Here is a 15,203-nt window from a genome sequence, read left to right on the forward strand (position 1 = left end):
TGCGTCACCAATGACACATAGACTGGACCGGAACTCCTCAAATGTAGTTGTCGGTAACCCCTTTGTCATGACATCGGCAAACTGCTGAGCAGTGGGAACATGAAGAGCGCGGATGCGCCCAAGAGCCACCTGCTCTCGCACGAAGTGGATGTCGAGCTCAATATGCTTCGTGCGGCGATGATGAACGGGGTTGGCGGAGAGGTAGACCGCCGGGACATTGTCGCAGTAGACAATGGTGGCCTTCTGGACGTCAAGGAGCAACTCCTGGAGAAGCCGGCGAAGCCACGAGCACTCGGCAACGGCATTGGCCACAACATGATACTCGGCCTCGGCACTGGATCGGGATACCGTAGGTTGTCGTTTAGACGACCACGATATGAGCGAGGGCCCCAGGTAGACGCAGTAGCCTGAAGTCGAGCATCGCGTGTCCGGGCAGCCGGCCCAATCGGCATCACTGTAGGCGACCAGGTCAGTCGAGGGCGAGGCCGTCCACGTAAGACCCAGAGTCGTGGTGTCGCGGATGTACCGAAGAATCCGCTTCACTAGGTTCCAGTGAGTGTCGCGAGGGGCGTGCATGTGAAGACACACCTGCTGAACGGCGTACTGCAGGTCAGGCCGAGTGAGTGTCAAGTACTGGAGAGCGCCGACGATGGAGCGGTAAAATGCTGCATCTAGCACGGGAGAGCCATCGAGCGCACAGACCTTGGCCTTTGTGTCGATAGGCGTGGGGACAGGCTTGCAGTTAAGCATGCCCGCCCGCTCAAGAAGGTCCTACGCATACTGCTGCTGATGGAGGAAGAACCCGTCGGCGCGTCGTACCAACTCAGCGCTGAGGCGAGCAGTATGCTGGCGAAGTAGCTTGGGCGAGGAAGCCGTCAGGATGATGTCGTCGACGTAGAGGAGCAGGTAAGCGGTTGCCGGAGCCTGGTGGAAGACAAACAGTGAGGCGTCGGAGCGAGTAGCTCAGAACCCAAGCTGCTGCAGGAAGCCGGCGATCCGCTGGTACCAGGCGCGAGGGGCCTGCTTCAACCCGCATGAAGCACGGGAAAGCAGGCACACGTGATCAAGGTGAGCCGCGTCGACGAAGCCGGTTGGCTGCTGACAGAACACCTGCTCCGAAAGATGGCCATGCAAGAATGCATTCGATACATCCATCTGATGCACCGGCCAGGTGCGAGAGACCGCGAGCTGAAGGACCGCGCGAATCGTGCCCGGTTTGACAACCGGGGTGAACGTGTCGGTGAAGTCGACTCGGCGCGTTGCCGAAATCTGCGGACCACCCACCGAGCCTTATAGCGCTCGAGAGACCCGTCAGGACGAGTCTTATGTCGGAATACCCACTTGCCAGAGATGACGTTGGCATGGGGTGGCCGCGGGATGAGATGCCAAGTGCGGTTGCACACTAGCGCGTCGAACTCCTCCTGCATCGCCGCGAGCCAATGCGGGTCGCGAAGGGCGGCTCGAGCGGATGACGGGAGTGGTGACAGCGCAGACATCGAGGCAGCAAGAAGGTACTCGTCCGCAGAATAACGGTTGCTGGGCCGGTGAATACCGGTGCGAGCACGCGTGACCATGCGGGTGTCTGGGGCGGCCGGGCGAGCGGGGTTGGCGAGGCCGGCGACGAAGCCGGCGAAGAGGCCGTCGAGGAGCCGAGGCCGGGCGTTGGAGAAGCGCTCGCTGCCCGGGCTACGGACTCAACGGGAGTCGGTGGCGCCGTGGCCGCCGGCGAGGAAGCAGCCGGGCCAGCGGAAGCCGTCGAGGAGCCCGGGTCAGGCGCAGGAGATGCGCTTGCTGACCGGGCTACGGACTCAACGGGAGTCGGGGGCGCCGGGGAGAAGTCCTGGTCCGTCGCCGCGAACCCAGAGCGCGGCCCAGGCGCAGCCGGGTCGCCGAAGCCAGGAGGGGGCCCGCGCGCTGCAGGGTGCCCGAAGCCGGGAGGGGGCCCAAGCGCGAGGGAGCGGCCTCCTCGAGAGGCGCCAGGAGGCACGGGTGATGATGACGAGTCAGCCGGCCGCGGTACCTGGTGAAAAGGAAAAGACCTCTCGTCAAAGTAAACGTGCCGTGAAGTGAAGACTCGGTGGGAAACCAGATCATAGCAGCGATAGCCCTTGGTGTTTGGTGGGTATCCGAGAAAAATGCATGCCACGGAGCGAGGTGCAAGTTTGTGAGGAGTGGTGGAGGCGATGCTAGGATAACACAGACACCCAAAAACACGAATATCATCATATGAGGGCGGGCTACCGAAGATGAGATGATTAGGTGCATAGTTTCCACGAGAACGAGTTGGACGGACGTTGATGAGGAGAGAGGCGGTGGAGAGAGCATTCGGCCAAAACCGGGGCGGGACATTGGCGTGGAAAAGAAGGGTACGCACACAGTCATTGAGGGTGCGAAGGATCCGTTCGGCGTGACCATTTTGTTGCGAGGTATACGGGCAAGTGAGACGAAGAATCGTGCCGTGTGTGGCGAGGAGGGTGCGAACCCCGACGTTGTCAAACTCCTTCCTGTTGTCAGTCTGCAAGGCATGGATGGGACGCCCAAACTGCGTAGCGACATAGGAGTAAAAAGTGGTAAGAACGGAGAGTGCATCGGAGTTTCTCCGCAATGGGAAGGTCCACACATAGTGCGAAAAATCATCAAGTAGGACAAGATAGTATAAAAAAACCCGTATTACTGGCAACGGGAGATGCCCACAAATCACTATGAATCAACTCAAATGGATACGACGCCACTGATGAGGACGTGCTAAACGGAAGACGAATGTGCTTGCCGAGACGACAAGCATGACAAGTATAATCATCGGTTTTATTACACGTGAATGAAAAAGTCCTAAGAATATGACGAAGGGTGGCTGGGTTCGGATGTCCCAGCCGAGCATGCCAAAGGTCCACCGTGGCGGAGAGAGCGACCGGAGCAGATGTGGAAGAGGCGGTGGAGTTCACCGGGTAGAGGCCATCCGGGCTATCACATAGGTGGAGCACCATCTGGGTACGGGCATTCTTAACAGAAAAACCCACTTCGTCAAACTCAACAGTTATAGGATTTTCACGTGTAAGAGAACGAACGGAACAAAGATTAGTGACTAACTCGGGTGAAACTAAGACATTAGACATATGAATAGGTGTAGAGTTAGACGGAAAGGAGGTATGACCGACATGAGTAATAGGAAGGGAAGACCCGTCCCCAACAGTAATACGACATGCGGTGGAAACTGGAGATACGGAGTTGAGATTACCGGGGTTGGAAGTCATGTGGGTGGTAGCCCCGGAATCCATATACCAGTCTCCGCCTCCGGTGTACGTGTTGGGTGTAGGGGCGGAGTGGAGCGCCGCAAGGAGGACCGGGTCCCATGGGGTCGGCGGGAGTGCGGCGGCCGCGGCTGGAGGGGCGGCGTAGCCGCCAGGCGCGGCGTACGGAGGAGCCGCGACGGGGTAGCTGCCCGGGGCGGCGAGGAGCGCCTGATGCGCACTGGGGCGGGGGCCGAGGATCCCAGCCGGGACGGGGGCCCGCGGCACGGGCATCGTGTACGCGTGACCACCCCCGTTCAAGGGTTGGTCGCGGCAGCCCAGGGCGCCGGGGGCAACTACTGCTGCTGCGGCTGGCGGGGCGCCCCCCTCCCCCGTGTCGTGCGGCTGCTGCTGCTTCTTGCCGCGGCGCCCCCCGCGGCGATGATCGGGGGCAGGGGGCGGCGGCTGGTAGACGGGCGCCGGGGGCGCCTGGAAGTAGGACGCCGGCGCCAGCGGCTGAGGCCGCGGCGGCTGCAGCGCTGTGGGGGGGAGCGGCGCGGGAGGTGCCTGCCGCGAGAGCCGTGTGCGTGGCCCGGGACTTCACCATCTTCATCCTCCTCTCCTCCAATCGAAGATAAGCCATGACCCGAGAAAAGGTCGGGTCTGGGAGGAATGTGAGGTTGGAGGTCGCGTTGCCGAACTCCTCTTTCAGGCCGGCGGTGAGTGTGCTGAGAAGGAGGTCGTCGGAGACCCGCTCCCCGAGGTCGCGGAGTTCGTCAGCGAGTTTCTTGAGACGCGTGCAATAATCGTCAATGGACGAGTCAAGCTGATGGCACCCAAAAAATTCCTGCTGAAGAAAGACGCGGCGCTAGAGGGCGTTGTTGAGGAAGAGCCCGTTCAGGTTCGCCCACACCATCTGCGTGTCGTCAGTGTCGTAAACAATAGTGTGGAAGATGTCCTTGGAGATGGTTTGGTACAGCCAGCGAGTGATGGCGGCGTCGATGGTCAGCCAGTCGTCGTCCGCGTACATGAGACCGGAGTCAACGGAGCCATCAATGTGATCGATGAGGTGATACTAGCGGAAGACGTGGGAGAAGTAGGTTTTCCAGGTGTAATATGTGGAGGTGGCGTAGTCGAGCACGACCGGGACGCGGGCGAAGATGTCCAAATCGCGGACGACCTCGATGGGAGGAGGGGCCGGACCCTCGAAGGGGTTGGAGGGGAGGAAGGCGGCGAAGTGGGGAGAGGCCATGGGTGGCGCGGCAAACGAGGGGAGGGGTGGCGGCGCGGGTGTGGCGGCTCGAGAGGAAGGATGGCGCAGCAACCGAGGGGAGGGGTGGCGGCGCGGGTGTGGTGGCTCGGGAGGGAGGCGGCGCAGGGAAAGGGAGGCGGCTCGGGAGGGAGGGAGGTGGATCGGGAGAGAGGGAGGCGCGCGCTGCGGCGGGAGAGGGTGCGGCGGCGCGGATGGATAGCGGCGGCAGCGGCAGCGAGGAGCTACGGCGGCGGCGGCTAGGAGCGAAAGCTAGGGTTGGATCGAAAAAAAACTAATACCATGTGGAAGGCAATGCAACTCTCGATGTATTGATCGGGTGCACGGTGCACGTATATATAGGTACAAGAACAACCCTTAGCCTCATCTATACAAGGAAACTAGAGGCGGAGCCGATAGAAGATTATCCTAACAGATACATGCATAGATATGTTGAACACTTTGTTTTAGCCCTAGGCTTTATAAAGTCCTGACTCCGCCTCTGGATAAGTTGGTGCATCTTGAAAGAGCTCGTACCGAGTATATTATATAAATGTTTGTACACAAAATTAATATATAAATGTAGAGCTTTTCACTTTATAGTATGAAGATCTTTATGGGTTTTCTTTTTTGCCGGGAACTAAAAGAAGATCTTTCATAAGAGTATCAGTTTAACCTTGAGTCGACAATCCACGGGCCAGCGCAACCAACACGTTCTTTAATCCAAACCGAGCTAGTGGACTCGTGTGCTTGTACTGATGACCAACTCGCCAGCCGACTACGTGTCACCGCCAAGAAAACTAAAAATAATTGCGCTAACGTGGGACGCCGCTTTCGTACAAGCATAGCCGTGCCTATCCATCAACCACGCAACGCAAAGCAAAGAATGTTGGATCCACGTAGCTGACTGGATGGGTGAACGACCGCCGGACTCGGAGAGGCCCGTGATGACCGGCCGGCCACTCTCCCGCGAGCGCTCCTGCGCCAGGTCCCGTGCACCGGGCGGTCGCATCGTGCGCGGCGACGGTCTTCACGGCTAAGTTGTCAGCGAGTGGAATGGTCGGGTCCACGGACGGACGGTTTCTCCGGGGTCTGTCCAGGTCGGCCACGTGCCCTCGCGCAAATTACGAATGTGTTGCCACCGTAGTGCTGTTCGCTTGCTCGTGGACCTGGTGCACGGGACTGTACTGATGAACCGATCGACGGCAACCGGCGGCGCGGAAGAAGCGCGGCGTGTGGTGGGCAGAGGAGAGAGGGGAGGCCGTTGGCGGTCGCTGGAATGGGTCGGGGTTGGGAGCTCGCTGTCGGGGATTGACGAGGGGAGACGCCATCCATCGCCACCGTCGCGTCCGCCGTCGCTGTCGGTCGGACCATGAAGGACAGGCGCATGCTCTGCTCCGCCTCTCTCTCTCTAGAAGAACGGCACGCACGAGCGCGGCCCTATGTGGGGTTTGGCATGTAGCAGTCGTACTTGCAGTGCAGGCGGTTGCGTCGTACTGTATTGTACTTCATTTGTGGCCATCTTCGACGTCCGAGCGGCTCTTCCTCGTCTTAATCTAGTTGTTATCAATGGTGACTTATTAAGGTTGCGATTAGTTAATGCATTAATGAGCATGCATGCTAAAATAAAATAGCCTTGCAACGTTTCCACTAGCACATCCCGGAAAATTGGCCAAGTCCTCAAGAGATTTTTGTTCAATTCGGTGAGACCGGTCAGATCTGACATGAAGGGCAGATATTCAGAGCTAAGAGCATCTACACCCAGATATAGCAAATCCAGCATAGCCTAGACGTCCAGGGACGTATCTACGAAGACTCGCCGGTCAGCTCTCGCATAGCCGCGTCCTCAACAGGGGTACTCAAATCCTGCCCCTCAAAACCATGCAATCCATGCAACGTTAGAAACTGCGTTGATCATCATATGGATATGTATGAACACATTAAACTAGAGGCGGGGGCGCGCCTCCTGAGCAGTTCCTCTGTGCTGCCTGATTGTCGATCGTTCTAGGACTGTTCTTTTGCACTACCAGTTTATCTGCTCATCTTAATCTCTTCCACAAATCATTGCCAAGCTTGTCTCCCTTCTTTTCCAGCTGCCAAGCGTAGGTACAGCTTTTAATCAATATATAGAAACCAAAGGCTACACGAACGAACATCAAATATACTGATAAGATAAAAGATATTGCAACCAATGCACAACTGGTAACCGTGTCTAACGAGTTCTTCTACGGCTATGTACATGATTGCCATCGATCAAAACCATAAATTCGGAAGCCTGAACTGGCCTGATGTAAGGACATTGAAGCGGCAAAGAGGTGTATGCCGTCGCTGTGCGCCTGTGCCTGTTCGTCCTTCCGAAGCTGTGCTCCGCTCCGGCGGGCATGTCTCACCCATCTTGCCAAGCCCCGCGGGTCACCTTATTGACCCTGACGGACCCCACCATGTCACTGCACTCGCCAGACCTCTCCTCCGCGTCCGGTGACACCCTGTCTTCCAGCTCGGGTTGGCCCTGTTCTAAGTCCTCCCGCTCTCCTGCAGAGGGAAGAAACACACCCCGTGGTCATCAATCCATACCAGGGCGACTTCCCAAAGGTAGCAGGACAATGGGCACCATCTGCATGAAATTCTACAACATCTTTGGGAGATTAAACCGCAAATCAAGAATGACACTAAGCGACTGAATCACATCCACATACTATCTCAATACCAACCAAATTGTAAATTCCGATTGTATGCCTCAACTTGAAATACAAGATTGGACATGCACCAAAATAACTCGGTAATAAAATATGCCTACATCAAGAAACAACAGAAATACTCTACAGATTGCAAAAGAATGATTTGATTAGTGCTTATCAAAAGTTGCTTGTACAGGGGGTCTCTTCATTTATTTAGACCAAATGTACTACAGAATGTAAGCTGTAAAAGAATACTTCATTAGCTAAAATGGCCTATTTTGTACTTGACCATTGTTGTACTCTGCACACCTTACTGTAGAGTGTGGAGTTATAGTTATTACTTCAAAATCCTTTGCAAATCATAATTAGTATTGGATTCAGTTCGATCATATTTGGAGCGGGGTCTGATCTAAAAAGGAAAGTTAGGACCATCATGTATAGGTGAGAAAGTAAGAATTACTTGCAAAATTAAAATGGTGAATACATTATAGAAAAACCAATAAATGGCAAATGGATTGCACAATAAAGTTACTTCGTATAAACAACTCAATTATCAGCAATTTAATACCAGTGAAACTTACATGGAGCTCAGGTTTTAATTTGACATTTTAACTACAGAGTTTTAGCCTTCCATAACCTGGTAACAACACCAAAAATATATTGAAAAGTAGAGAGGACCAAGAGGTCACATTCAATAGATGTAGCATGGATCAACGAATACTCGTTTTTACTCGATTTGATGCCATTTCAATCAAGAATAAGCAATATTTGCATGAAGGAGCATCAGTATGTGTATCTCAGAATTGTTACGCATCAATTATTGGAAGCCGCAACAGCAATATAAGGGCTCAACTGAATCAGCTTCTATCGAACGAACGAACAGACCTCAATTGAAACCTCGAGTTTTCCGGCACCGAGCAGAGCAGATCTCGGTCGCTCGCCAGAAACCAAGACGAAATCGTGCGCACGCACTAGCGCACCTCGAGTCGTAAGCCAAAGGATAAGGAAACCCCCGATCAGATCGAAACCGAATGGACGGGCCCTGCCGTTCGGCGGCGCGCTAGCTCAGGGAGAGAGAGGCCGACGTCCCGACACATATATCAGTACAGGAAGAAAAAAGTTTGTTCTTGAATTCGAAATGCAACATCCAACTATTTAGTACAGTATAAGTATAACTGACAGAAATATATGATTCCATTGGAGAAAATCCTAAGACTTAAATTTTGTATAGCTCGTGCAATATTTTGCACTTTGCTAAACAGTATATTATTGCTACATCGTCCAATGAAGTTGTAATTCCCTGAAGCTGTACAACATCTACCAATACTCACTACACAAATGTTTGGCTCTGACTAATTCCAACAAAACTGATATTGAACAACACAATGCTTCAGGAGAATAACTAACCTTTTGGTGCCTTCTTTGAACACTACAGTCTCGACTGTGCAGTGCTGTCACGTTGTCATGCTTGTTACAGAGCAAATGAACCTCTAGATGTTGGCTCTACAAAGAAAGAACAGAAAGGCAAGATTGTAGATAAATAAACTCTATCAGTATAGAAGAGCACTCGCTGAATACTGAACATGGGTAACACAAACATACAACAGAAAATAATTACTGTTATCAGTGTATCATGTATCACCTGAGATGCCACCTTCATAATAAATATAGGTGATCCGGGAACTTCTCCTTGCACTTGCTTAAACAAGGCCCTGACCTCATCATCGTTGTGTACCTGTAAAACCATTTGGATGACATAAAAATCATCTTTGGTTAATATACAATATTTGCAGAAAACTTGAGTTCATTTTGTATGGACAGTGAACATTTCCATGCAACTGATTGGAAGTAGAGCATTCCATATAACTATGGTAGAGTTGAATTAAAAAGATTAAAAGAATATCAACCTCCCTTATTCCTTTACAACCCCCACCCCATGATAAATTTATGCCCAAAAACAAACATGTCATCGTTCTGTTCTTAGTCTCAACTACGTACAGATTATTATACAACATTTCCACTGCCCTGAACATTAGTACAAGAGCCCGAAATACAAAAATAAAGGACCTACATGTCCCTACAATTAAAACAAAATTACAAACTTGCACCTACCAGACATTTATCATACTTATCCATACACAGTCTACAACTTATCCAGTAGACCCGCAAGGGCAAAAGGGAGCACGGGGACACTAATGGCGAGACTGCCGGGGTGACGGACAGTCAGTTGGTACAACTAAAGTCCGATTGTGATAACCAACATCGAGTTCAGAGTTTATATCACCTAGATTGCATACAAAATAGAGAGCACATGCTGACTCACTGTATTCTCTTGTGCACAGGGCCACACGCATGACATCTGCAAATAACGACATCTTCGCCTCTGTCTTCTGCAGCTGCATGAAAATATATAAGAAACATATATATGATTAATGCAAAAGATTAAGGATCACTGCAACAATTCAAAATTTGGGGAAGAAAGACAACTCTGAAATTTTGGCAGATAATTACCACATACAGATCTACCTATTTTAGGCATAAGAAACAAAAAGATGTTTAATAGGAAAGACCTGAGGATTGCAGGTAACAATTCAAGTTCTGATAGTGTTTCCAAAAATTGGAAAGAAAAACAGCCAGACTAAAACTTTGGAAGATAATTACCACGTTCGCAGTATGCCCCCTTAAGATCATAACGACCTTCCAATTTCCTATATCTGCCGGCTCTCCAGTTCCAAACTCAGATGTACTGGAACCAGCTTTCCTTTCATGAATTAGGATAGCGTGGTCGTCCGATCCAGAAGCAAGATAGCGTCCATTCTTGGCCCATCTCACACAGTTTACTGACCCAAAATGGTCACACATTGTAGCCAGCAATCTTTGGTTGAAATCAACATTTTGGCTGTCTTTGCTCACAGATTTCATGTTCTATATGCTAACCTTTTTAAAGAAGGCAAAACAGATGGAGAATAACAAAGGGCATGTTATTTAACAGATCGGTTAAAATATATAAAAAGAATGGACAAGACGTGATGCAAAATTATTCTAGTATGACACTGCAACAAGTAACAACACTCAGAGTCCAGAATACAACCAATACACCAGCATCGTCAAATCTACCAATAAATTTTCCTAATAGCCGGCTATTTCAGTAAATAAATCATGAACCATTAGTAAGAAAAACATGAATCACTAGTAAGCTTTTATTAATTATTATTTCCCATTAGTAAGAAAAACTACTCGATTACAATCATAAGAAGGTAGGCTTGAGCCTTACATTTTTTGGAGCTTGAAAGAAGAGTGCCATCGATTAACAAGTTCCTAATAGTACGACAAAAATAACCTCAGTGATCTTGAACACTAACACATACATGGGCGGATCTAGATGAAATTGTGAAGGATCCCTCCCTACTCTTGTTGGATTGATTAATTTGGCAATACAGAGACCTGATTGTGCACTGGATGAATACAATCCAGCTGCTGTTACCTCAGTGGGACGGGGTGGAGACAACAGAAGTGCCCGGGCGAACATCATTATAATAACTGTTCATGGAAGCAGTCGTAGTGTACATTGTACACTGAAGCAATTGTTTCTTTCAGCTTGAAACAGAGAGACCAACAAAACAAAGGAAGGATGAAGTATCAAGCACGCATTTGCCTTGTCAAAAATCGGATACTCGGACTTACGAGCGCAAATATTCCTCATCAGTACCAGCTGGTACCTACCCACCAAACTGGTTGCATGGGAAATCAAAGATCTCAATTCTCAAAACCTGTAGTCACATCAAATTGTTAGCATAATCTATCATAAGTGAAAATCAAGGACTAATTATATAAAATAAATCATACCCAGGTCCTTGTACTTCTCGTACAATTGAGCCAACTCCGTGTATTTGGAACTGGTGAAGACACAACAGCAGTTACATGCAACAATTATCTTTGTTAATTTAACAAAATGGTCATCGATCCTTTCAGTACTCGACACGTGGAAAGTTAGATGAAACTGGAACACCAATCAATGTCAAGACACTTAAATGCACAAAAGGTCTGGTTATCCAACTCCAAACCAACTTGATCCAAGTAATTTTCTACATGCATAAACAATTTTGATGCGAATCACAAATGATGATCCTAATGAACCACAAACCACTGAAACGATCGGGGGTATTTAGCAGAACAATATTTTTAAACTTTGAGTTGTGATGATATACAGATTTACACCTGTGGGAACTACATATTTGCTATGTCAGAACACATGAGGGAATTACATATTTGCTGCATCAAATATTTATGGTTTTCAGAGTGTGATAATACATGGATTCATCAAGAAGAACATAAATACTACTTCAATGTATATATGGTGCATTACAACTATATAAGAATTAGGCTTGGATTCTCCTTATTCTTATCCACCTCAGCAATTTGGATTACGATAAAATCACGGGGTTTTCGGAAAATAAAACAAAACAAGCCCAGTAAGAAAGAAACCATAAGAATTCTAGCTTATAAGACAATTGAGCACTTCCGTTGGCATGTCAACAATTAGACATAACAATAAGTCCTCAACTTTTTTCCCTCTATAAAATTAACCAGGGAACGCGCGCGTGCGTGCGTGCGTGTCTGGAAAGAGAGGCAACACAAAAGAAATTCTTGGAAGAACCTACTAAGCTATAGTAATATTCAAACTGAGTAAAGCTACCATCACTGGACTTGGCATGTTCAAATGATCTAGCCGAGTAAAGAAGCCATTTTTAAAATATGCAATAGAGGTAACTCAATGGACTAAGGAAAACATATCCCGGAAATGAACAGGATGCTCAATCTATATTCACCACACATATATGTTAGAATTTAATATGACAACACAGAGTTTCAACCGTATTTACACTGTAGTTGTCGTATATATATGCATGAAAATAATTTTTACAATATGCAATACAAGGAACTCAATGGATTAAAGAAATTGTATCGTCCTAATCTAAAAAAAATAATGAGGTGCTCAATCTTGATTCACCACACATATATGTTACAGCTCAATATTGTAGTAAAGCTTCAACCGTATTTATGTTGTAGTTGTTGTGTATATAAGCATGAAAATAAATTTTTAAATACCTTGTCTCTTTATTGTCCATACATATATCTAGGTTCACCAGACATACACTATCCACTTAATTATTAAGTACTTTACTTATGGTCTGATTTTATCGCTTTATTTAATCAAATGTACAGCAAGAAATTGGTCATGTATAGATGAAATTAAATTCACCTTTTCTACATCAATTTGTACATCTACAAAAAGTAAACATTCATGAGACAACGCTTGTCTGCTAGGTACGACCTGTAGCTTGCCGTGATAAGCTCTACCCGATCGTTCTTCTTGACGCAATATTCCTACATATTCAAGGAGGATGCTTATGAGAATTCTGAGAAAATAATCACAAAAAATCTATCCCTAATTAATAATGAAGTACGGATTGACTTCGTGGGTTCACCGTCACAATACGCTTTTTTCTCATGTCATAATACGCTTTTACGATTTGTATATATAAAATCATAATATAAACGAGGTGGTACTAATTTAGGGTCCGCACGTCTTGTGAAAGCTTTCGTACATCGTTGGAGAAGCCCAGTATTGTCCCAACGAAGCCCAGTATGCCTCAACCGGCTAGCCCAGTGGACAAGCTGTTTGGATCAAATTCACGACCTTCTCTCCTATCCCACATCGCTCCTTTAGATATAAATCGAACCAGTTCATATATCTAAGTTGTCTAGAGGATCAAACAAGGGATACCGAAGAGAAGGAAGCGAAGAAGAATTAACCCAACGCAAACGAGGGACAAGCGGGGGGTGGGAGAGGGAAAGGAAGGCACCGAGGGCGGCGGCGCTGGTGCTCCTCCGGCGACGAGTCGGACTCCGTCGAGACGAGCTGACGGCTAGGCACTCGGGCGCGACCGTGTCGTTGCCTGACGAAGAACACGAGGGCCATGCGGGGGATGGAAGAGGAAAGGAAGGCACAGAGGGCGGCGGCGATGGTGCTCCCTCCGGCGACGCGATGGACTCCGGCGAGAGGAGTTGGCGGCTGGGCGCTCGGTCGCGAACGCGTCCTTCCCTGACGGAGGAGGCGGCAGGCCATGCAGGGAGGGAGGGAAGCATAGATTAAAATCGTGGGAGAAACGATTTCGCGGCGGCCTCTCCCAGCAGCTATAGCGGACGCCATAGCGGGCAAGCGGCAAATAGCAGAAAATTTTCTGGTGGGAGAGATGATTTCTAGAGGTTTTTGCTGATTTTTCTGCCATTTAGAGGGATATGTTGAGGTTTTCGTGGCAACATCCATAGCTTAGCGGCGAGGCTCCCGGGCAGCTATAGCGCAATTATCACGGCTATTTCGCGGGCTATTTGAATTTATGGAGGGAAGGCCATTGGCGGCTTGGCGCACGGGAGTGGAGAGCGGGGGAGCGACGTCCCATGGCGCGCGGGTGTGTAGCCCATGGCATGTGGCCGATGGAGCGGCCGATCCAACGGCGGTGGAGCTGGGGGGAGGGGATACCGGCGGCGGTGGGCGCAGGCCAGGGGTCGTGGATCTGAGTCGGAAGAGAACGACAATCAAACCTGCGAGCGACCAGTCCATATCCGGCTGGAGGAGCGCCAGCGAGGCGGCTTGTTTCTTCTAGACAAGTCGGGTGTTAGGCTAGCGTGGGCACATGTTTTTGACCGCGGTATACATTTCTTTTTAGTTTACAAAGTCACCATAGAATCTTAAGATTAACGAACCTCATCATAGATGGCTCATAGTCGTCGGAAACATCTCCTTTTATTAAATACGCATCACCGAAAATCCCACTAAATTTCATGTCGTAAACTTCAAACTAACGCCCCAAAGAATCCTGTTGTTAATTGATCCATCATTTTCGTCATCATCAAACTTATCCTGTATATGTATAGCCTAATTAATGATAATTGGCGTTTGCTTCGCGGTGAAGAACATCAACTTTTTTTTCTCCCGGTGCAACGCACTGGCTTGTTTGCTAGTATGGCTAAAACCTGACATCACAAAATTGCAAGAGAGGATAGCCATGGCTGAAACCTATTGATCAGCTTGTTCCTTTGATCTGAGTCTGAAACAAGGATCATTATATGAACTTTGCAGCAGTTGTCATAATATGATAGTACCACTAAGGCCCATGAAGATCATACCTTCCCATTCTATTATTTTCATGCTGAGAAAGCACACTTTCTGTCAGCTATAGCGGCACGCCGCGCCGGTGAATATGCCTGATTATGGTGGTACTGTTAACAGTAACAAATATTGAGAAGGTAGAATGAAAACTAATAAGCCCATGCTTATTGCGATATAACTACTTAGTACATTTCTGACTTACAATCAAATGTAATACAGCCTGAACAAAACGCCTAGTATAAATCAACACAACATGAACAAAAAGCGCATATAGTTGCCAAGGATCCATGTAATACAGAGCTATAACCAAGTTTTGAGTAGTTTGCATGTCAAATCTGTACAGCTTAACACGTTACAAATCCCACAACTCTACCGTACATCTTGAAGGTAATAACTATCTCTGTTTAAGTATTCTAAAGCACTGCCAAAAGATGCACTATTCTGGTTCACTTTAGGAAATCAAGATGAATTCGAACTGTCAAGAAATCTCTGTATTCTCGTTCATCAACCTTATGGCCAGCACCTTCCTTGTTCCAATCGCAAGTGTTTCTTCGTGTACTTCCACAGTATATATGTTTGTTTTATAGCCATAGATCAATTTCTCCATGAGCAAGAACACATGCAAATCTAGCCAAAGCTACCCAACAGAGGCAGGTCGATTGATTTCTTCAGTAGCTTGACGCGAACTTTTGTCATAGACTGATAATCAAAGGCTACCACCCAGTTAAGAGAGAGCTGCCGAGACAACAGTAGCTATCAACCAAGCTGATCTCCGCGTACATGTCTTGGTCAAGACTACAGCAAGCCCGGCTCCTTGTGTACGGGCTGGTGTGACGTGCTACCTTTGTGTGCTTTCAGCTAAGTGCGAGTTGATC

At 48.7% G+C, this 15,203-nt stretch overlaps 2 long non-coding RNA genes across 2 annotated transcripts; both read right to left on the reverse strand.

The window, feature by feature from the left end:
• Positions 1–9,506: 9,506 nt before the first annotated feature.
• Positions 9,507–11,120, reverse strand: LOC123059300 (uncharacterized). The gene is made up of 3 exons (XR_006427411.1): positions 11,001–11,120; positions 10,839–10,924; positions 9,507–9,550 (listed from the first exon to the last, which is right to left on the reverse strand). It is a non-coding gene; the product is annotated as an uncharacterized lncRNA (long non-coding RNA).
• Positions 11,121–12,497: 1,377 nt separating this feature from the next.
• LOC123059301 (uncharacterized) lies at positions 12,498–14,424 on the reverse strand. Its single transcript, XR_006427412.1, has 3 exons — positions 14,346–14,424; positions 14,236–14,266; positions 12,498–12,542 (listed from the first exon to the last, which is right to left on the reverse strand). It is a non-coding gene; the product is annotated as an uncharacterized lncRNA (long non-coding RNA).
• Between the last annotated feature and the right edge of the window lie 779 nt (positions 14,425–15,203).

This window comes from Triticum aestivum, chromosome 3A, assembly GCF_018294505.1.
Source record: "Triticum aestivum cultivar Chinese Spring chromosome 3A, IWGSC CS RefSeq v2.1, whole genome shotgun sequence".
NCBI classification, from domain to species: Eukaryota; Viridiplantae; Streptophyta; class Magnoliopsida; order Poales; family Poaceae; genus Triticum; species Triticum aestivum.